This window comes from Notamacropus eugenii, chromosome 1 (genome assembly GCF_028372415.1).
Source record: "Notamacropus eugenii isolate mMacEug1 chromosome 1, mMacEug1.pri_v2, whole genome shotgun sequence".
Taxonomy (NCBI): Eukaryota; Metazoa; Chordata; class Mammalia; order Diprotodontia; family Macropodidae; genus Notamacropus; species Notamacropus eugenii.
Genome location: NC_092872.1, coordinates 720,214,813 through 720,236,698, shown reverse-complemented (window position 1 = coordinate 720,236,698; position 21,886 = coordinate 720,214,813). Strand labels below are relative to the sequence as shown.

Below are 21,886 nucleotides of genomic sequence, written 5' to 3'. Positions count from 1 at the left end.
CTTAAAATTCAGCATTTAAGGAAATGTGTTTAAGAGCTGAAAGAATAAGAATTCAATGTAACTGATCAGAATTACCCTTTGCTCCTCCCTGAATGCAATCAGCCTAGAGGGTCAGAGGCATAAATGAAGAAAGCGTTTTTCATATCTAAGATAATCAATGCAATTGATGCTACTTGACTGGCAATTTTGTTTCATGTATTAATATGGTAACATTGTTTATGTTGTTATTATGCTCCAAAATTTTCTCAGTTGGGAATTTGGGGGAACCATCATTTATGTTTTTAATTTGAAACAAAAAAGATTGTACCCTTAGAAAATGTACTTTTCTTTTTATCTGAATGCTATGAATTTATGAATAAAGTTGTAAGATTGTGGCTATCAAGTTTCCAAATTCTTCTATATTTAAATGGGTATATTTTACTTCAAAATGTTTCATAATTTTCTCTTTGAGAAAGGTACCAAGGACCTGGTAAATGCTCCATTCAGACTTTCACCTTGATTAAAAAGGCAAAACTCAGGACAAAGAGAATTAAAAGGAGTCTGTTATACAACGTCAAAGTAGAAACACATTGAGGAGTTGATCACCTTTGGTCAGCAAGGAATGCAAGATGGAACCAGCTTTTATCATTACCTTTTGTAACAAGATAAAGACAGTGTGGCTAGGTCCATTGCAGTAAAATGGGATGGGCCATCACATCTCAGCATCTCCCCTGTTCCCAGGACCTGAGGCCTACCAGATGCAAACAGGCAGAGGGTGACTGGCTGGGTGACGATCTGTCATTTATTGTCATTTGTCAATAAGATTCTGTATTTTGGATAGACCCCCCAATGGAGGTCTATTCATCAGTAAGACTATATTTCTGGTTTTCTCTATCCATATTGTCTGGATATCAAGCACTTAAAACTAAGGCTGAGGAGCAAAGAGTTATCTCAGACAGGGAGGATGATTGGGGATCCACTTCATTAGAGAAGGCCTTGGTTCCTTTAGTAAAGTATAGCTCTACCACACTTTCTTTAAGTTGGGCAATTTTTAATCCCCACATGTCATTCATTTTCATTTTGATAGAGAATTAAGAATAACTATGTGGGGAAATGAGGGTTCATTCACTAAAAATGTAATATTTTATCAGCTGAGTTTAGAGCTAATGCATAGAAAAGTCTTTCACAGTTTATTTATGAAAAACAATTATTTAAACTTGCTGCCAGAATTCTAAAAGATTGGGATCAAGAGTTAAAAGGCAGGCTGATGGATAACTTAAGAGAGTGGCCACTTGCACAAATCCTGTGATATTGGGGAGGGGCCATTATTTTCCAAACCTGGTATCAAGAGAACAAGTATTTGGTGAAAGTCCTTGGCATCTGATGCTCTTCCATGTCTAGCAGAAGGATAAGATTCACTTGTTCAGAAGTTCTATTATTTTCTTGTTGATAAAAATCTCTTTTCACTTTTTTGTGCATTTGGATTTCTTATCAAAAATTGAAGTTAAATTTTAATTTGGATTTGAGTTACAGCTTCCTTTATTTCTATTATTGAGCTTTTGCACAATTAAAGAATTTATTAAACCTTTCCTACTTTTTGTTTTTATTCTCACAGATTAAAAGCTTGGTCTCCTTAGTCATTATTCTTTATCGTTGTGTTTCTTCATATTATGAACAATAGCTGGCTAAAAAGCCTTTCATTGATTTATAATTAGAGTTATACCATCTGTCTTACAGGGAGTAAACACAGATAAACACAGCACACTTGAGGGCTGCTAGCACAGGTTCACTCTTGATTTGGTCAGACACAAAAGACACTAAGAAGAGGTTAATAATCTTACTTAATTCTAGTCTAGTTTCCTCAGAAGAGGCTGCTGATCATGGGAGGACAAATTCAATGCCTTCCTTAATCACCCATCTTGAAGGCGTTGGTGAGAAGCGGGAGCTTTCTTACTTCTTGATGGGGCCAATCCAGATACACACACTTTGTGCTTCACCTAAATCCTCTCACACGTCAGGGGGGACCAGTTGAGGCAAAGACAAATCTCCCCCAAGCCTTGATGGGGATCTGTCAAGGCACACACCACATTCGAGTTTCTGCATTCAACTCTAAGGGTTCCCCATTAACTGACCAGAGACCACGTGTTTTATAGAGTAACAGACAAAGAAGGCATATTATCAGCAATAACCTCAGAAGTTTACGTCTCCTCATCCTGGTATGTGACAGTGCAACTGCAGTCAATATTTTTATTATTTTTCATTATGTAATGCTGTGCAACAGTGGTGGAGATGTTTTCAACCATAACTGTGGGAATTCATATGTAGTACCTGAGAACAGGAGATTGTTATGGCTATGTATACCTGAGAAACTGAACTCTGAGAAATAATAACACAAATTCACTTTACACAATCTAAAATTCACCTTACTTATACTAAAATTCACTTTACATATATGGGGGCTGAGGCACCTCAGCAATCTGGAAAGTTTACAAAAAATGCTTTAGCCATCCATCAGTACCAGAGAAGTCTGAATTTATTCATTTTATTTTATGGAGTGTTTACAGTACCTTAAAGTTTGGATTAAGTATTTGGTCAAAGCTCTGTATCATCTGCTGGACTTTGGGCATCATCTGTGGTTGCCACAAAACTCCCATTTAGTTTCTTAGGCCAAACTGCTATGTGTTGAAAGTACAATGGAGAAAGTTATGAACTATAATCTATTGCATTCCTTTCTTATTCTTCAGAGCAGCACTTCCACATCTCTCTCCTTCTGCATCCTCCAACATTCTCTCTTGCCCATGTGGGGAGAGCTCATGTACTCCAAACCTCCACAAAAGGAGGGGCTCAGCTCACACATCTCCATGTTTTGCACCTGGCTGCTCTACTTCTGACAGACTTTGCCAGCACATCCCACTGTCTGGTTTCTTTCACTCAAAATCTCTTCCTTTGGTGTGTTCTCTTCCTCTTGAATGTATCAATGCCATGGGCACAGGAAAATCTTCTTTTCTATTTGAATCCCCAGGTCTTGACAGGTTGCCTGGCAAACATCAGGGGCTTAATAAATGCTTGTTCACCAGTGACTGCCCAAACATTTTCATCTGAGAAGCTTGCTTGTTATTTTGCTTTAAGAGCTCCCCATGACCTAGCCATGACCACTTTGTCAATCTTCTTAACCCTAACTTCCTCTTACCTACTCTTGGATCCAATGACACTGGTCTCCTTGTTGTGCCAGGAAGACCCTCCATCTCTAGCTTCAGGACATTTTCTCTAGCTCTCCAAAATGGCTGGAATTCTGTGCCTCCTCATTTTGGCCCCCCAGGTTCCATCAAGTCTCAACTAAAATCCCACCTGCTGCAGTGTAGGAAGCCTTTCTCACCTCCTCTTCATCCCAGTGCCTTCTTTCTTTTCATTATATCCTGTATATAAGCCTATAGTTGCTGTGTGCATATTGGTGTGCTTGTTGTCATGCCCATTGGACTGTGAGCTCCCTGAGGGCAGACACTGCTTTTTGGTTCCTTTTTCAAGACCTCTACTAAGTACAGTGCCCTACACATAGCAGGCACTTCATAAGTGCTTACTGAAAAACAATGTCTCCCACTGGTCTCCACAGGCACTAATCCTTTACATTTGAGGAACAAGAACTATGGTTGGACAGTTTTTGTTTGTGACAAGGCTAACAAAGGACAGATAAGGACCCAAGGCTAGACCTTCCCAACTGCTGCTCTACAAGCTTGGAAAGCTCAGGATAGATGACATTATATGAATGGATAGAAGAGATTTAGAAACTCCTGCCCAATCACTGAGTCATAGCTCACATTCAAGTAAAGGGGAAAGGCATTCTGTTGGCTGGGAAGGGAAAGGAATTAAGGGTCAGATTAAGCTATAGGAGGTGAATGGGAATGATGGTAATGATGGAATGATGGTGCATGAGGTAATTAATAGTTAAAACAAACTAAAATGATGCTGTATCATTTAATAATTGAATCTCCTCCATAATGGACACTAAACTCAATTTTGTCAAGCCCAGTTTCTCAGTTAAGCTCAAAAGCCTGGCCTCTCACAATTAGAACAAAGGCATGTTTGAATTAGATGATCGCTCCAACCCTTCCCACACTCCATTTGCTTCCTAATCAGTTTCACCTGGGACCCCTGTTTCCTTCACTGTGAACAGAAACCAGTTGAGACTAAACACCTCCCCAAAAGACTCTTCTCTGCCTTTGTCTCTCCTCCTAAAAAATCAGGTCTTTGGTCTCCCCAAAAGGAAGGTTAACTGTGAGATTATGATTGGCTGGTTTTGATTTTCTAGACAAGATTACTATAGCAGTGGAGGCCCATAAAGCAATTAACATTCCTTAATTATCAGAGAGGAGCTATCTATCAACCACACCTGAAGGCCAACCCACCTTCCCCCATGGAGCTAATTTTAAGTCCTCCCAACCACCCCCACCCACTCCTATGTCTCAATATAAATGTTTTTTTCCTCTAATATTGGGTCCCTGACATGAGTGGGGAGGTCAGTCTGATCCACTTTATTAGCAGCTGTAAGGGTCACCTTTAATAGGTAACCTCACCCTCCCCCCCCCAAAAAAAACCAACCTTGCATTCTCTTCTTCTGAAAACCTTTTCATGTAAACTTATGGTGCCTTCTTTCCTCCATTTTCATTCCTGTATGACTCTTCAAAACCTAATTTGGGGTTTTTTTTGGCAAAGATATAGAGTGGTTTGCTATTTCCTTCTCCAGCTCATTTTACAAATGAGAAAACAAGATTAAGTGACTTGGTCAGGATCACACAGATTGTGTCTGAGGCCAGATTTCAGAACATGAAGATGAGTCTTCCTGAATACATACCTAGTGCTCTATCCACTGGGCAACGTTTCTGCCCCTCCCCCGCCAGTTATTTCTTAACGCTTTACAAATTTGTTTTCATCTTCACTACCCTGAAGGTACTCTTTCCAAAGTGTGTATTGAACTCTTTAATTGCCAAATTTGTCCGACTTTTCTCAGCCCTAATCCTATTTGACCTCTCTTCTTCATTCAACACTCTTTGACCACCCAAGTTCTAAAAGAAGTCTTTCTTGGTCCACTTTCTATCGTTGATTTCCTGAAATTTATCTTATACATACTTTGTATGTAGGAAACAAGGGAAAAGAAAACATTTCTTAGGTGTCTACTCTGTTCCAAGAAAAAATACTTCACAAACATTACTCATTTTATCCTAAAATTAATTGTTATGTACGCAGGTACCAATGCTACCATTTGACGGTAGAGAAAATTGAGACCAACTCTCTAAGAAATGTCTGAGGCCAGATATGAACTCACATTTCCCTGAATCCAGACTCAGACATCTATCCACTGTAGATCCTACCTTCTTCTTTTATATGTGTGTGTATGTATATTTGTGTGTGTACAGATGTGTATGTATGTAAGTATGTGTGTGTGATAATGTAGTTATATACAAAATGCCTCCCATTTTCTTTTTCCATTCTTGGCACCCCAAGAGCCTGTAAGTTGCTTAGTTCATTCCAGATGCTTGATAAAGCTGGTAGACCTGTTACCTTGACTAAATCAATGGATTTAGTTTAGAAAGTGAGCTGTTTGAGGGCAGGGGCTGTTTCACCCAACTTTGGACCCCAAGCACTTAGCACAAAGCCTGACATATCACCAATACTTGCTACCATGAGTGAATTCCAAGATCATGGGGATTGGAGCCATTTTCTTAGTTTCTGTATTCTAAGATATGACAATATCAATTGTATTCAATCAAGGAGTCCTAATTTAAATCAAGGCTGGGATCTCCTAAGACTGAGATGGCTCAAACATGGAACTGCCATACGTCCTATTCCAGGTGGAATTTTATAATGTTCCTAAATCATTTCATTACTTTCTTCAGGCAACTTCTTTCCAAGGCTGATAAAATTTTAGGACCTTGCCCAAAAGGATATCCCAAGGTATCTACCTGCTGATTCTCCCCAAAGAACTTCCCAGTTAAGGAGAATGTACAGACTTTATTTTACTTTTCCCAAACCCAAAGTTTTTCTTATTATTAATAATATTGATTCTGATTCAAAATATACCTAGTTGCACATATAAGATTTTAAAAATTACAGCCACATACTCTATCAGCTTAGTTCATGTTTTAGCAGCATCAAGTTCAAAAGAGGAGTCTACTTTCTAGGGATACAACTAGATAAACCTCTAGGAATTATTTTTCAAATTAGAAAAAAATATGTAATAAAAGAAACATTAGAAGCACAATAATAATAATAAACAGTATCAACTTGTTGCCAATCAAATAACATCAGTTCAGCTGAATGCATTTCTGAACTATCTTACACACAAAATCACTTTATCCCTTCATCACTCTGACACTCTGGACTGATCGCATTCAGGAACCATAAGAGTCATTCTGATTCAATGATCCTCTTAACCCTTATCTTTATAACCTCTAAAATTATTGCCTCAATGCCCAAAGAGAAGTGTATTTTGCATGGAGGAATAATCTCCCTAGAAAGGGTCAAAGATCACAAGTATCCTAAGAAGAGAACACATGTGACTTTTAATGAGACTCCATACGAATTTCATTTAGGACATAGTCAGTTTTATGAGTGCTGGATTTGCAGTTACAAATGGTATATCACACAAAATCCCAATTTTCCCTAAAGCCATTTGCTTCTGGGACCTCAAAATGCAGGGCCCACTCCTTTGAGTTAATCTACTGCCAAAGTTTTATCATGGCAGACTTTCCACTCAGGAGGAGAAGGTTTCTGAGTCTCACAATAGGATGAAGGAGGGAGAGTGGGAGGGGATGAACAGATGAGGGAGGAGGAGCTCTCAGTGGAAACCAGTCTTTTCCATTTTAGCTTAGGTAGAATTTGAGCCCTGGGATTTACGTTGGTACATCAGCACAAGTACAAGGCAGAAGAAGGGTTCTTTCCATGGCCATGGCATTACAGCTGATGGAGACCAGGAATGGGGCAGAGAGGAAAGCACAGCCTTGAGTTTCTGGTCATGAGATTTGAATGGAGGAACAGGATGATCCTGGGACCTCAGGACTGAGGTAGAGAGGGGTTCTTGGACCCTCTGAGAAAGAGGTTGGCTCACTGAGGCTCTTGGGGCCTCTTCTGCTTTCCACATACTGTACCTTTCTAGACAAGTTCTGCCTTGGACTCCTCCTCCTGCTAGACCCCCTGGTTGAAAGAAGTAAGTTGAGACAACTCTCTCCTAGAGATTCAGGGCTGGGCTTGCAGGTCCCACTTAAGTCTGAGCCAGGATGTCACAGAGGTCAAATGACCTACCTCTACTCGCACTGATTAGTCTTGTAAGCACAACAAGTGGTCTTTGATGTCACTTTCATGCCATGTCTCCTGCCTCCTTCAGTGCTGACCCAGAGGCCTGACTATCCTGACTGGGGAGATCTCTCAACCAGCTCAACCCTTATTCTCTGACTGTTGCTCTGTGGTTAGTTTTATGCCACCCCCTCCCAATCTCTTTCCTCCTTTAACTCTGGGAAGGTCGATCATATCTTTTCTGCTCATATCCACCAACTGTCACCCCTGAGGCTTTCATATTAAGAGGTCATGAGGGTTTTCAAAAGTGAATTTTTGAGAAAACATAACTGACTTCATTCAATGCAATACATATATTAATGGACAGAATGTCCCTTTCAGTACCTACTTTCCTCCAATCTCTTTGAGAAAACTCATAGGACTCACTTCTTACCCTGCTATTCTAAGTCAAAGTCTAAGAAGGCACAAAGGGCTTAGGAAATGCTGCTTAACTACCTGACTAATCAAGCAGCTACAGTTTTCTTTGGACTAGTAGAAGTACCTGTGCTAATGGCCTTTGTAACAGACCTTTCCCACTCTAACTCTAAATTCACAGTTTTTCTCTTTTGCTAAAAATATACCTTTCAATGAAAACAGAGAGATGCAACACAGTGTTTGTGGCAAGTGTCTCTGATCAAGACCTCATTTCTCAAACACAGAGAGAAGTGAGTCAAATTTATAACAAGTCATTCCCATGCTGGTAAGTGGTCAAAGGACATGAACAGGCAGTTCTCAGATGAAGAACTCAAAAACATCCATGGGCACATGAAGAAATGCTCTAAAGCACTTTTGATTAAAGAAATCCAAATAACATTTCTGAGGTCCCATGTCACACCTATCAGATGGAATAATATAACAAAAAAAGGAAAATGATAAATTTTGGGGAGCCTGTGAGAAAGTTGGAATACTAATACACTGTTGGGGGAGTTGTGAACTGATCTAAACATTCTGGAGGAAAATTTGAAACTATTCCTGAGGGCAACCACCCTGTGCATACTCTTTGATCCAGCAATATCATGACTAGTACTGTATTCCAAGGACATCATAAAAAAGGTGAAAAGGACATACATGTGCCAAAATCTTTATAGCAACCTCTTTGGTGGTTGGCAAAATATTGGAAATTTAGATGTCAATCAACTGGGGAATGGCTGAATAAGCTGTGGTATATGAATGTAATGGAATACTATTGTGCAATAAGAAATGATTAACAGTCAGATTTCAGAAAAATCTGGAAAAATTTGTACAAACTGATGCAAAGTGAAGTGAGCAGAACCAGGAGAACACTGTACACAGTGTCAGCAAAATCATGTGATTTCCAAGTATGAATGTCATCTCTTCTCAGCAACACAGTGATCTAAGACTATTGCAAAGGAATCCAGAAGGAAAATCCTATCCACAGCCAGATAAAGAACTGATGGACTCTGAGAGCAGATCCAAGAATACTTCTTGCACTTACATTATTTTTTTTCTGTAATTTTCCCCTTTTATCACAACTGTGATTAATATAATGTGTTTGACATGATAGCACATGTATAACCTATAACAAAGTGCTTCCCATTTTAGGAAAAGGTGAGGGCATGAAGGAGAGAGAGAAATATGAAACTCAAAATCTTGTAAAACAGAATGCTGAAAATTGTCTGGATGTATAATTGGGGAAAATACTATTAAATTATTAATATTATTAATGTTGATATAAATTAATATAATAGTGTTATTAATATTAAAATAATTTTATACACATATATATCTATACCTATCCTTATGAATGTGTGTATGGGTACGTGTCTATACACACGCAAACACACACACACACACATATATAAAATATACCTTTTCCTATCTCTGTTCTGCAACCTGATCTTACCCAAAACTTTTTTGTAAGCCTGACTACAAGACATCACGTATCCTACTCAAAGAGTGGGTAATTTAGCTTAGGAGCAGAGACTGTCTCTATGTCCTCTGGGGGACTCTGAGACACATACTTTTATCTAGAGAGTGTCACACTATTGAGTGCATAAATAAACTGCAGTTTACTATCTGTCCCTAGCAAGGACCCTGAGGAAATTCTCCTTACAGGATGAAATGAGACAATATTTCTATGGCTCCTGGCACACAGCAGACACCATAAAACAAGCCCCTTAACCTCCATTCTCTCACACTTTGGTCCTCTTCTCCTCTCTGACCAGGGACACTGGCCTCCTGGCTGATCCTTGACCTTCCTTGGTCTGTGCCTGTCCAATGGCTGTCTCTCACCCTCTCCCTTCACCTGGGTGTCCTGGTTTCCATCACATCTCCGTTAAAATCTCACCTTCAGAGAACAAGCTTTTCCAGGTTAGGAAAGTGCCAGAGCCTTCCCTCTCGGGTGCCTCCCACCCATGCTGCAGAGAGCTGGTGTGGACACAGCCGATGAGATGCTTTCTCTCAATAGACTATGACCTCATGGAGGGTGGGGGCTGTTATTCTTTTAATGTTCTCCGCATCCCCAGGAGGTTAGCACAGTGCTGGGCACAGAGCAGCCACTTTCTAAATGCTTCTTGACTCGCACTAAGACACGGTAAATGAGAGGGTTTCAGAGAGACCTGGGGAGATGTGTGTGGTCTGAGGCAGGAGGAAATGAACAGAGAAGCAGGAGGACAATTTCTTCTCTGTTGACAGCATGGCAAAGGCCAACCTGTGTCTAAGGGGATGAAGCTCCCTTGGCTCTCCTGGATTCTATCTTTACTGATGCTGGTCTGCTCTGTGGATGGGCTGCCCTGACCTGGGATGAGCAACCATGATGCTGGGTTCCAGTATCCATTCTCTTTGGCTCCAAACTTTCATCTTTTGCAGACTGAGCTGGGGAGGGACAAGACAATGATGGCAGAGCAGGGAGATTTAGTTTATGCCTTTTCTTCCTAGGCTGGATGCTGACCTGCTGCAAATTATGAAATGTGATGTCTGAGAGGAGTTATCTGGCCTGCCCTCAGAGGAGAGACCCTACCAAACTTTGAGAACAGAAGGGAGCGTCAGGCTGGGAAGACAGATTGGCCTGGACAGGAAGAGGACTTGTCACCTACTCTCACTCCTTCCCTTTGACCTGATAACCCTCCTCCATACTACCACAGAGACCCAAGAGTCAGAAGGGACTTGAGACCCCAGATGGGATGATACCAGTCAGAACCTCAGTGATTCCAGACTCAGAGCTCTGTCTCCATCAGATACTGTGGCTGAGATATGTGGGTCAGGGAACTGTGACCCAAAAACTAGGGATGGCACCCTAGGAGCTTTGAGATGGGGCAGGGAGCCTGGAGAACTAGCAGGGCCCACCCTGAGAGCCAGGACCTAGAGGAAAGTCTCCTCCTGGAATATCTGGAGGACACTCACCAAGAGGTCAGAGGGGGAAGAAAAAGTCCAATGCAAATGGCAGCCAGCAGAAGTGTGGTATGAGGGAGGGGCCCTCGTTCACACCTACTTGGCCCCTGCCTGTGCAGAGATAGCTCCCAGAAGGCAAGGATCTCTCAGCTTCTAGTGCTTTTTCTTCCAGCCCACCTCCTCAGGGAGGGTCTTCCTGACCCCAAGAGTCCTACCCTACCCTGCCCTACCCTGCCCTCAGCCTTCTATAATGACCTGTCTTCTTCCCTGTCCTCTTCCCAGGGTTCCAATGCTCATCCCAGGGACAGAATTCCCCCAGGGGTACCAAACACAAGCCTAATCATCTCTCAGAGCTCCCCTATCCCATTGCTCTACAATCTTTCTTCCTCCATCCCTCACTCTGCATCAAAGGAATAGCAATTTCTCTTACAAATTACAACATCTCTTTGTCTCATTTTTACACATGAATCAACTGAAAATCAAGGATCTTATTAACTGTATCCCGGGGCTGAGATGAGAATTCTCTGGACTGAATGTGAGTAGTTTCATGCAGAGGTCATTCTTGCCACCAAAACCCATCTTTTGAGGTATGTAAAATATCCCAGAGATCCCAAGTGTTCATGGATCAGGGAACACAGTAGTCTCAAAAAAATTCAAATTATACTTTAGCTAAAACAGTGGAGAGAAACCTAGGAAACTTAAGATGAGTAGACAACAGCAGTCAATGGGCTGGACTCCACTGAACTTCCAAATTCATCTTTCCAAAATATTCACCCCTGCTACTCCAATGTATTCCAACACATTTCACCTCATTCCACGGTGTTCTTCTAAACTCCCATATTGGAAGTCTCCGGGGAGTCAGAGAAGGTCATTCTCAATTGTGATGGTCCTATGCTCTGAGGGGATAAAATGAAGTTTCCTAAGGAATGTAATTTTTATTGTAGGCCTACAGGGAACTCTCCAGGTAAGGGAACTGCTGGATGAACACTAACGTGTAAGGCTCTATATCAAGGCACCGGTCCCCTATTGAGCACATGGCTAGAAGAGGACCTTGTGAGCCAATGTCTGTATTAAAGCAGGGAGCAGCATCCAGGGGAATCAGCCCTGCCTGTTTCCCTAACATCCTTCCTCTTAACCCAGTCCATGAGGATTTCTCCTTGGGTCTACCCCACAGTTGGAGGATGGAGATGGGGAGATTTCTCAATAGAACCAGTTTTGCTGATTGGCAGACTTGGAAGCTTGATGATTGGAAGTTTGAATGTAAGACCCAAAATATTCTTTTTTATTTACAAAATCAGTGAAAGGAATTTCCATGAAGACTTGCAGACAGGTACAGAGAATGCAAATACCCTGCCCATGGGTATTGTGGCTGGGTCTGAGATGTCAGTACCAGTGAATGTAAGGGATACTTAATACACACACAACCTATCTAAAACACATTTCGAGGAAAGGAAGCTTTATTCTGTAAACTAGTAGCAGCTGTTGGGGTCTCTAGGTCTAGATGATGGGATACTAGATCAGGTAACATATGGTCAACTGATGGAAAACCTTGTGGCTGCTGGAGGCTCAGTCCTTTACCACCATTTCAGTCACATGCTGTGATGGTACCTTCAGAGTTAAGACTCCTTCTTCCTAATTCTTGCTGCTTCTTTCACACATCCTCGTTCCTGCATCTTATTTGGTAATTTAGAAAAGGTTTTCATTTTAGTGGAACAGTAGACCAAAGGGTAGCTCCCCAAAGGCCTCTGAAAGTATCCATATATCAGATGAAATACAAGGTCAAGTCCTGAGGGTCTCTGGTCCTTCAGCTGGAGCAGTCATCTGACCATAGAACTCCCCATGTGTCTGGCACATGGAAGGTGCTTAAGAAATTATTATGGACAGACTGATTGATTAAATTGGAATGATTTCTTTGGGTCTCTAGGATAAAATGCAAAGCATTCTATCATTTAAAGCCTTTGCCATCAAGCTCAATATTCTTTCCAGACTAATTACACAATCACTCCTTCATTTGATCTACAATCCAAACTAAAGTGTTGCCTTGCTCTCAATCACAAATGATATTTCACTTTCTGTCCCCACACCTTTGACCAAGGTGGACCCTATTCCAGAAAAACACTCTATATACCTCTGACTCTGAGGGTGCCCACTATTCTCTAAAGCTGAGCTCAAGGGCCTCCTCTTAGAGGAAATCTGATTTCCCTTGCTGCCAATCGATCATTTTACACATCAACTGAGATGCTCTTTCTCTAGGCTTTCCAGTGGCTTCATTTCACGTAAGAAAATTCATGTAAAGAAATTCAATGTAAGCAAATGCTGGTACTTCATGCAAGCCCATTCCTGGGACTGGGTCCATGAGAGTGAAGGAAAGAGTCTGGGAACATTGTGAGGATGGGTACCCAAGACCCCACTCAGATGAATCTAGGAGTTGAGCCAATCCCTTTTTCTTTTCACTGACAAAGGCTGACTAAAAGGCAGAGGAGTAGTAGTGAAAACATTTGTGTGTTCTTGGTCCTAAAGAGAAAGGACAGGGCCTTGGGCCTTCATACCACCAAGAGATCCCTTGGGTCAGAGAGTAGAATAAGAGACACCTCGCAGAGATAGTCAGTGAATGGGTATGGCTCTGCCACCAGCTCTATAAGGAACTCTCAACATGCCTGCTGGGAGGTATTCTCTAACCCTCCTGGTACACACATTACCCTGAGTTAGCCCATAAGGCCATTGATCTCCAGATGCAGGAAATGGTTAGTCTCTCACTGGGCAGTGTCTGGGTGAGTCAGGGCATTCACCTTAGCTTTTGGTCAGGCCTAGGTCATAATGAAGGCTGCCCTGTGAGCCCAGTGTGGCCAGGACTGGAGAGAAAGGAACCTAGTCTATATCATGGTAGCCAGGTGGCTCAGTGGATGGAGTGCTGGGCCTGGAATCCAAAAGATTCATATTCCTGAGTTCAAATCTGACCTTAGACACTTACTAGCTTGGTGACCTGGGTAAATCACTTTAACCCTATTTCCCTCAGTTTCCTCATCTGTGAAATGAGCCGGAGAAAGAAATGGCAAACCACTCCAGGATATTTCCCAAGAAAACCCCAAGTGGGGTCACAAAGAGTCAGACACAGCCGAACATCGGCGGCCAACAACTTTCTATCATTTGCTACAGAAAACAAGAACAAAGGCTCTTCCCCATAAACTTCGACTCCAAACAACCAAAAAACAAAACCAAACAACATCTTATGGAGGCAAAGAGGTCAATGGACTTGAAGTGTCAGCATTTCCCCTGTTTGGATTTTCCCCTTTGTTTCCCAGAGGGCTGTGCCACCTTCACTCTGCCTTACCTGTGAAGACAGTGTTTGTGATCGACAAGGTTTTGTTAGAAGCAGGGGCCCTGTGGGCCCTGGGAGATGTGAGCCTGCCCAAAGAGTTGCAGCTGCTCTGCCCTGAGGACCAGAGAGGAAGCTACTCTGAGCTGAATCCCCTGAACAGCCTGGGGAGGATTTTGTGCAGGTCTGAAGCACTGTGGGAATGGGAAGAGCCTAGACTGCAGACAGTAATAATTTGCAGCATCCTCAGAGGCTCCAAGCTGCTGATGGTGAGAGTGAAATCTGTGTCAGACCCACTGCCACTGAACTAGGCAGGCACTCCAGATGCCGGTGCAGTAGCATAGTAGATGAGGAGCCTGGGGATTTGGCCAGGCTTATATGCTGGGACCAATCAAAGTAGACAACACGAAACTTATAAAAACTCTCACTGGCCTTGCAGCTGATAGTGACTGTCTCTCCTGGAGATGTAGACAAGGGTCCTGGAGACTTAGTCATCATAATGGCTTCTTGGGAATCGAGGAAACCAACAAAAGTAGAAGATAGAAACATCAATGTCCAAGTCACAGCGTAGAAACAAGAAGATTTTCTGGAGACCACTGAAACTGTAAGCAACTTGCAAGTAGTTTTATTGGCTGTCAACATGAGATAGAAACCATCTTTCCCACAGACTTCCCAATGCTTGTGGTCTGTGGCTGGCCTTGCTGGTCTGCCCCCATCTGCTTCTGTGGAGACTGAGCTTGTTCACCAACTGGATTGAGTCTTTAATCTCTTATAATTTGTGATCTTCTAAACCGTTCACTGCTCTCTTGTGCCTTACTCTGAGCCCAGAGCACCAGTAACCAGAGGAGCTGCCATGGGGAGACCATTCTAGCCTTTAGACACCTACAGAGAGAGCACTCGGAGCCCTGGGAGGGTAAGAAGGAAGGAGGAAGCTTTGATATCCTGAGCAGGGCTCACTACAAGTTCATTGGGTCTCCACATGCCAAACAACCCCAGGTGTGGTAGGAGTCTCACCTCAGGGACCCAGTAAGCCACACTGAGTCACACTGGCTGAGACTGCCTCTGGGGGAGGAGCCTCACTCTTTTATGTCCCCAGCTCTGTAACATCAAGAGCAAAGGCAAGCTCATGTTTAGTACTGGTACTACTTGTTTGGGTAAATGAGGAGAGGCTTCTCTCTATGTCCCAGGACTAGATTCCCCATAACCATGAGAGAGCTCCAAGTGGCAGAGACAGCAGGAGCTCACAGTTTGTAGGCTTTGGAGGTGCCTCAACTGACCCTGCTCCTGGCCCTGCTCCACTACCTCCCTCTGCTGGAGAAGGTGTGAACTCAAGGAGGCAGTGAGGAGGGGGAGGTTCATGGACAGATCCTAGCCTGGGTCCCTGGGAAAAGCCCAGCAGAGGATCTTGCCTAGGGAAATGGGTTTTGTCAGTCACTAGAAGACATTACTCTATTTGTTCTGAGCACTGAGGAAACAAAGGTTATATCTGCCCTTGTCCCCATTTTCCCATTCGAGACTTGCCATGAAGGTGAGGACCCTTTCTGTGATCCATCCTATATTCTGCTTGTGACTTTTTCCAGAGGTGTGGATCTGTGTCAATCTGTGTGCCAATGTGAGGACATGAAAGTGAGAATAACGGAGTAAGAGACACACTGGAGAGTCACTGATTTCTGGATAATCATTTCTGCCCTGGGGGGATTAAAAGAGCCTCCTGTTTGGCATCCCAGCCCCCAGCCTCTCCTTTCTTTCTTCGACCAATGAACACATGAACACACATTTATGCTTTTAAAAAATATTTTATTTTTTCCAATTACATCTAACGGTTATTTTAACCTTTTTTTTTAAATTTTTGACTTCCAAATTTTCTGCCTCCCACTTCTTTTCTCTCAGTGAAAAGGCAAGCAATCTGACGTATGTTATACATGTGCAGTCAGGCAAACCCATTTACAGATTAGTCGTGTTGTAAGAGAAGACACAGACCAAAATACCCAAAGAAAAGTAAAGAATAAAGAAGTTTGCTTTGATCTGCATTGAAAATTCATCAGGTCAAAGGACATTTAAAAAAGATGGGGAACAACAATGCTAAGTGTTTGGGACAAAAATGAAAATGCAGAACACTTCATGCTCCGGAGGGGTTCATAATCTAATGGAGGATGTGATAATAATAATATTAATTACTATTATTATGTGGTTGACAGTTTTGATTGCACTCATGTTGGCAAAGTACATTAAAATTTTATCTGCTTTTATCCTTAGAATTGCACTAAGGGGGAAGTCCTTTTAACAAATAGCACTGATGGGGAGGACTAACCACTTTACAGATGAGTAAACTGAGATAGTCAGAGCTGAAATGACATGGTCAGGGTTTATCATCAAGTAAATCTCTGAGGCAAGATTTGAACTTCGTTCTTCCTGAATCCAGGCCCTGCTTTCCTTGCACTGCACCACCTTGCTGTCCGCAATGTAAGTAGAGAGGCACTGATTCATCCAGATGTGATTCAGTGTGAGAAATTTCCATACACTAACATCAACCAGTGCATTTTGGAATCTTCTCTACAAAGGAGAGCCCTGGGGAGTTGTCTTTAGCACTCAGAGGTTAAGTTGAAGAACACAGCCAGTATGGGTGAGAATCAGGACTGGATGCTGGGTTTCTTGACTCTCAGGTCACCTCCCTGCCCATCATTCCCTATGGCCTCATCTTTATCACATGCGTACGTATCATTAATATCTATATCTGTGTCATCGATCAATATCACCTATCTGTCACCTGTATCTTCCATGTCTGTATCTACCTATTCTGGGAGAGGAAATGAGGACAGAGAGAGAAGAGGGAGGGCTGAGGATCCTTCCATTTACTTCGGGAAACAGAGGCCTGAGAACACCAAGGATATTTGGGGAAAGAGTGTAAGCCTTGGGATGGGACCTTGCTGATTATCAGCCCTCCCCCTGAGTAGCTGTGTGACTGTGGTGAGATGACTAAGCCTCTCTGAGTTGGCAAAATGATGGGAGAAAAACCGTTTGTAAGAATAAAGGAATCTCTGAGTGTGAAGGGTTTGTGGAAGGCACCTAATGTAACACTCTCTAAGGCGTGAGTGATCACACAGGATTTAAGTAATGAATAAATACACAGAACAGGAACTGAAGGATGATAGTGGACAAAATGGGAAGAGGAAAACACAAATTAAGGAACGTTTCTTAGAAGAAAAAGTGTAGAAAAAGAAATAAATCAAGCTGTAGAGGAGAAGGGATCATGAATGAAAGACTTCACTCAGAGAAAAGAAGGGGCCAAAGGGGGCATTATATAACTAAAGAAAGGAGGAAAAGATAACGAAATCAGAAAGTTAAGTAAAACTCCCAAAACAGGGACATGATAGACAACTGGGAGAGAAGGTGGAAGTTGAGGTGAAAAGAGCCAGTGGGAAGAAAGTTGTGTCAAAATAGATAGAGGAAGGCTAATGACCTGGATAAAGCAGTGCCTAAGGGTGGAAGAGGAAAACAGCCAGAAAACTGAATTCAGAAAAAAATACACAAAGACATCAATGTTGCTTAATGAAGGTGAAGAAAATCCTGAGTCCCTCCGACTGTGTCCACTCCAAACTGATGCTCCATAATCTCACCTGGGGCTTCTGTGCTCAGAGGGGATCCTTTGATGCCTTTGTTAACTCACTCTCTCACTCACCACCTTGGTTCTTCAGGATATTTTCTTTCCTGCTCAGACATTCCATAGCTTGGCCAACCATGCTTTCTCACCTTCATATTCTACTGAAGAAAATGGAAGTCATTCTCAGAGTGTCCCCTGTTCTTCTATCCTCATCTCCCATTTCTAGGCACCTTCTGCCACTGTCTTCTCCTTCACCCTGCCTGACATCAGGAGGAAGTCCTGCTCCTTGTCAAGGAAAACCTGTCAACATTCCTAAGTGATCCTATTCCATGCTCTCTTTTTCAGCAGATGGCCCCTCCTATCATCACCATCCTCCCATTAATGTTCAGCCACTCCCTTTCTCCTAACTGCTTCCTTGCTGCTTCCAAGTAAGCACAAATGGCCACGGAATGTGTGTGGCTCTGCCACCTGCTGTCCTAGAATCTCCTCCATGCTGGTGGGAGGTAAACTGCAACACACTCAGTTGCACACACAGGAAGTCTCAGGCAGCCAATGAGGCCTTTTCAATCTCACAACCAGAGACTGACAAGTCAAGGACTGGGGCGAGCCATTCAACTTTGCTCCTTGGCTCTGCCTGGGTCAGGGGGGAGACCAGCTCTCTCAGCTGAAAGGGGGCATCTCTTAAGAAAAATCAATTTAATCTTTGTCCTTGTGGCAGAGAACTGGAGTGGAGATTCCACTAAAGGCTATGTATCCCTTGAATAGGACCTATCGAGGTGCAGGGACAGCTCTACATCCAATCTCAGCAGGAAGCAATTTCAGGGGCTGAGACTTTCATCCCTTACCCCAAAAGATCTTGGGTCCCATCTCACACACAACTGCCAGGGCCTATTTTAGAGGGAAATAGTCAAGCAGACAGCTTGCTCACACTGAGAGTTTTAGAAGTACAGCATTCCTACAACCAGTTACATCAGTCAGCTTCCATGCTTTGCAGGCAATTTCACATTACTAGAGAACCAGCAAGAAGCATTGTAAAGTCTTGTCCACATTGCATTCCATTTTGCCAGCTCCATCAAATACATCTATCAATCCTCAGGGATGCAATCCCCTTGAAATATGGCAAATGGATGTCACATACATCCCAGAATTTGGAAGGAATGAATACCTTCATGTGACTATAGACACATATTCAGGTCATACTATTGCCACCCCACTGACTGGGGAATCAACAAAATTTACTATGATCATCTGTTTAGGTGTTTTGCAACTCTAGGTATTCCACAAGTTCCACAAAACAAATCATGGTCCAGATTAAACTAGTCAAGCCTTTACTAAGTTCTGTCTGTTATACAGAATATAGCATAGAACTGGCATTCCATATAATCCTACAGGTCAGGCCATTGTAGAACGTCACAAGCATGACATAAAAACTCCCCTCCAAAAACAAAAGGAAGGGGGAGAAGAAGGAAAAAGAATAAGGAGAAGAGTTAACATGATGTTGTATAACTGACACCAGATAGAGAGAGGCTTACACCTGCTCAAAAACATTTTCAAAAAGGCAAAACACACCTCACTGATTGAAAAAAAGTGGAGGTGAAATCGAAAGACCCAAACTGTTAACATGGGGGCAAGGGTGTGCTTGTATTTCCACAGGAAATGGTGAAGACACGATCTGGATACCGGAAAGAAACATGTGACCTCTGCCATACATTGGAGAAGATACAGATCGAGGAAAAAGCAGAAGCCATGATCTTCAGACTGACAGGACAGTGAAGACACTCATTCTGCTTCTGGGCACCCTCCAGCTGACCACTGCAGCAGAAGGAACTGCAGAGGAAGATAGATGGACTTTTTGTACATAATCCGCCTTGGGTTAGGGTGGTGACATGGGGAGGGAAAGTATAGGAGGTAATTACGGTAGGGTGAGGGTCAAAGGTTTTTGGGGAACAAACTGATGTAGACAGAATTTTTGCTCTCATGATTGGGAAATAACATGCTTCAATTGTACTATCACTGAATACGTTGGTTTTCATATAGCTAATATTAGCATTATATGTGTAATTATGCATCCCAGGTTTGCTTTAGTGCCTATCAAAAGTAAAGGCTGGCATATATCTGATCAAACTTTTAATCAGTTCATGTTGAAAGTAAGTCAGAAAAGATGTATAAGTTGCATTATTTTAGGCATTGTACTAAAATACAGAATGAGGCAGCATTGGCTTCCTCTGTATCCCTTGGTTTATCTGTACATACCACTTAATGGATGCTTTAAGGGAAACTATTGTGGTGGGAAACGAAGTGGATGTTCTTGAAACAAGACTGTCCATGAGATGGGATTATAGGTTCATTTCTATTTCTGTTACTCCTGTCTATTATAATAGCTCTCTATATAATTGGACTAAGATGAGAAATCATTTGAATGGGATGTAGGGAAGAGCAGTCTTGCTTTGGATAGTGAAGATCTTAATCAGATTGCTAATAATATAGATCTGGCCTCCAAGGAAAATCTTGACCCCAGTGAAGCTGCAAGTGTGATTTGGGATTATTTTGCTAATACAAATCCTTTTGTGTCCCTGTTCCATTGGCTCATGTCTATATTACCTCTATCCCTTTGTTTCTCTGTATCAGTCACCTATTTATAGGTGCCTTCTCTCCCATGGGTAAGGTCTTCAAACCCAAGTACCTTATCTCCTGTTACAACAAAAGAAAGGGGGAATTGTTGAGGGCCAGGATGGAGTGCAGTTGACAAGGTCAGGATAGACCTTGGGGGAAACTCTTCTTTGAGACTGTGCTCATTATCATCTGGAATGGCTCTCCATGCCCCCTGCTCCCCATGTTGCAGTATCCCTGAGACAAACTAGAGAACTAGAGGATACAAGGGATATGTAAAATAGATGCCTTCTACAATTTATTCTACAGTCATTAAGACAGTAAGACTGGCCAGATCACTAGGACAGGAGACAAGCAGTATATCACCTAGACTTGCAGTTTCTGTCTGTAAATACCCTGACCCTCGAATCAATAAAGGGAGTTGGCCCATCTTCCCTCGCCTGCCCCTATGTATTTCTTCTTCACCACATCACCAAGCCACGTGGGAACTCAGACCATCTGCTGCATTTAAGGGCATATGTTTAGGAGCTGAAAGAGTAAGAATCCAACGTAACTGGATCAGAATTACCCTTTGCTCCTCCCTGAATGCAGTCAGCCTAGAGGGTCAGAGGCATAAATGGACAAAGTGCTTTTTCTAAGATAATTCTAAGATAATCAGCTGAATTGATATTCTTTGACTAGCAAGTTCATTTCATGTGTTAACATTGTAACATCTTTTATGTTATGCTCAAAAATTTTCTCAAATGGGGATTTGGGAGAACCATTGTATGTTTTTAATTTGAATAAAAATTCTTTTAAAGGGATATGCACTTGGACCATTAGAACACTTAATTTTCTTTTCATCTAAATGCTATGAATTTATGACTTAAGCTGTAAGAGAGTGGTTATAATGTTTCCAAACTGTTCTCTATTTAATTGGGTATATTTGGCTTGAAAATGTATGATTATTCACTCTTGGAGAAAAGTTCCAAGGACCTGGTAAATTCTCCACTCAGGCTTTCACCTTGATTAAACAGGCAAAACTCAGGACAAGAAGAATTAAAAGGAGTTTGTTATGTCAGTGTAGAAACACATTGAGCAGCTGATCACCTAAGGTCAGCAAGGAATTCAAGATGGAACTGATGAGATGCATGACTGTTTTCTCTCTCCCTTTGTGTCTTCCTATTCTCTGAGATGCAAAAATACTGAAATTAGGCCAATTTACAAGCCTACAATGGGGTTTTTAAGTCCAAGGGACAAGAAGAGTCAGTCAATATGAATATGGTAACCTCTGTTGTCTTACTTGAAGAAACTGCCATGGCAACTGAGCAATCACAACACTGGTAAGTCAGCAGCCAGCAGCACTGGATCAGAGACAACACCAGAAAGAAGTTTGGGCCCCACTGAAGGCTCAAGTACAGTCAGCTTTTGTTACCAATAAAATATTTCCAAATTAAAATATGCCCTCTTAAGAAGCAAAATAGTATTATGCATGTCATAGACAACAGTATTTACAAACATAACTTTTATATGTACTGAAGAAACAAAAGTACAGGTGACTCACTGGATGGCAATATGTGCTTTACTGCTGAGCTCTGCAACTGATTCTGGAACCTCCGAGGTGTGCCTGGATTTTTTCTCATTCTTGTCCTGATTTGAATCTTCTTCCCCCAATTCTACCCTCCTTAAACTATTATTAATTTCACTCCTTGAATTCCCCTTTA

At 42.2% G+C, this 21,886-nt stretch overlaps 3 long non-coding RNA genes across 3 annotated transcripts in view; 1 reads left to right on the top strand and 2 right to left on the bottom strand.

Moving 5' to 3' along the window:
* Positions 1–21,886, top strand: part of LOC140522125 (uncharacterized) — a 384,637-nt gene that overhangs the window by 248,422 nt on the left and 114,329 nt on the right. The gene's annotated exons all lie outside the window — the stretch shown is intronic.
* LOC140522166 (uncharacterized) overlaps positions 1–21,886 on the bottom strand; it is a 518,496-nt gene that overhangs the window by 479,855 nt on the left and 16,755 nt on the right. The window lies entirely within an intron of this gene.
* LOC140522180 (uncharacterized) lies at positions 12,096–14,322 on the bottom strand. The gene is made up of 2 exons (XR_011973244.1): positions 13,988–14,322; positions 12,096–12,329 (listed from the first exon to the last, which is right to left on the bottom strand). It is a non-coding gene; the product is annotated as an uncharacterized lncRNA (long non-coding RNA).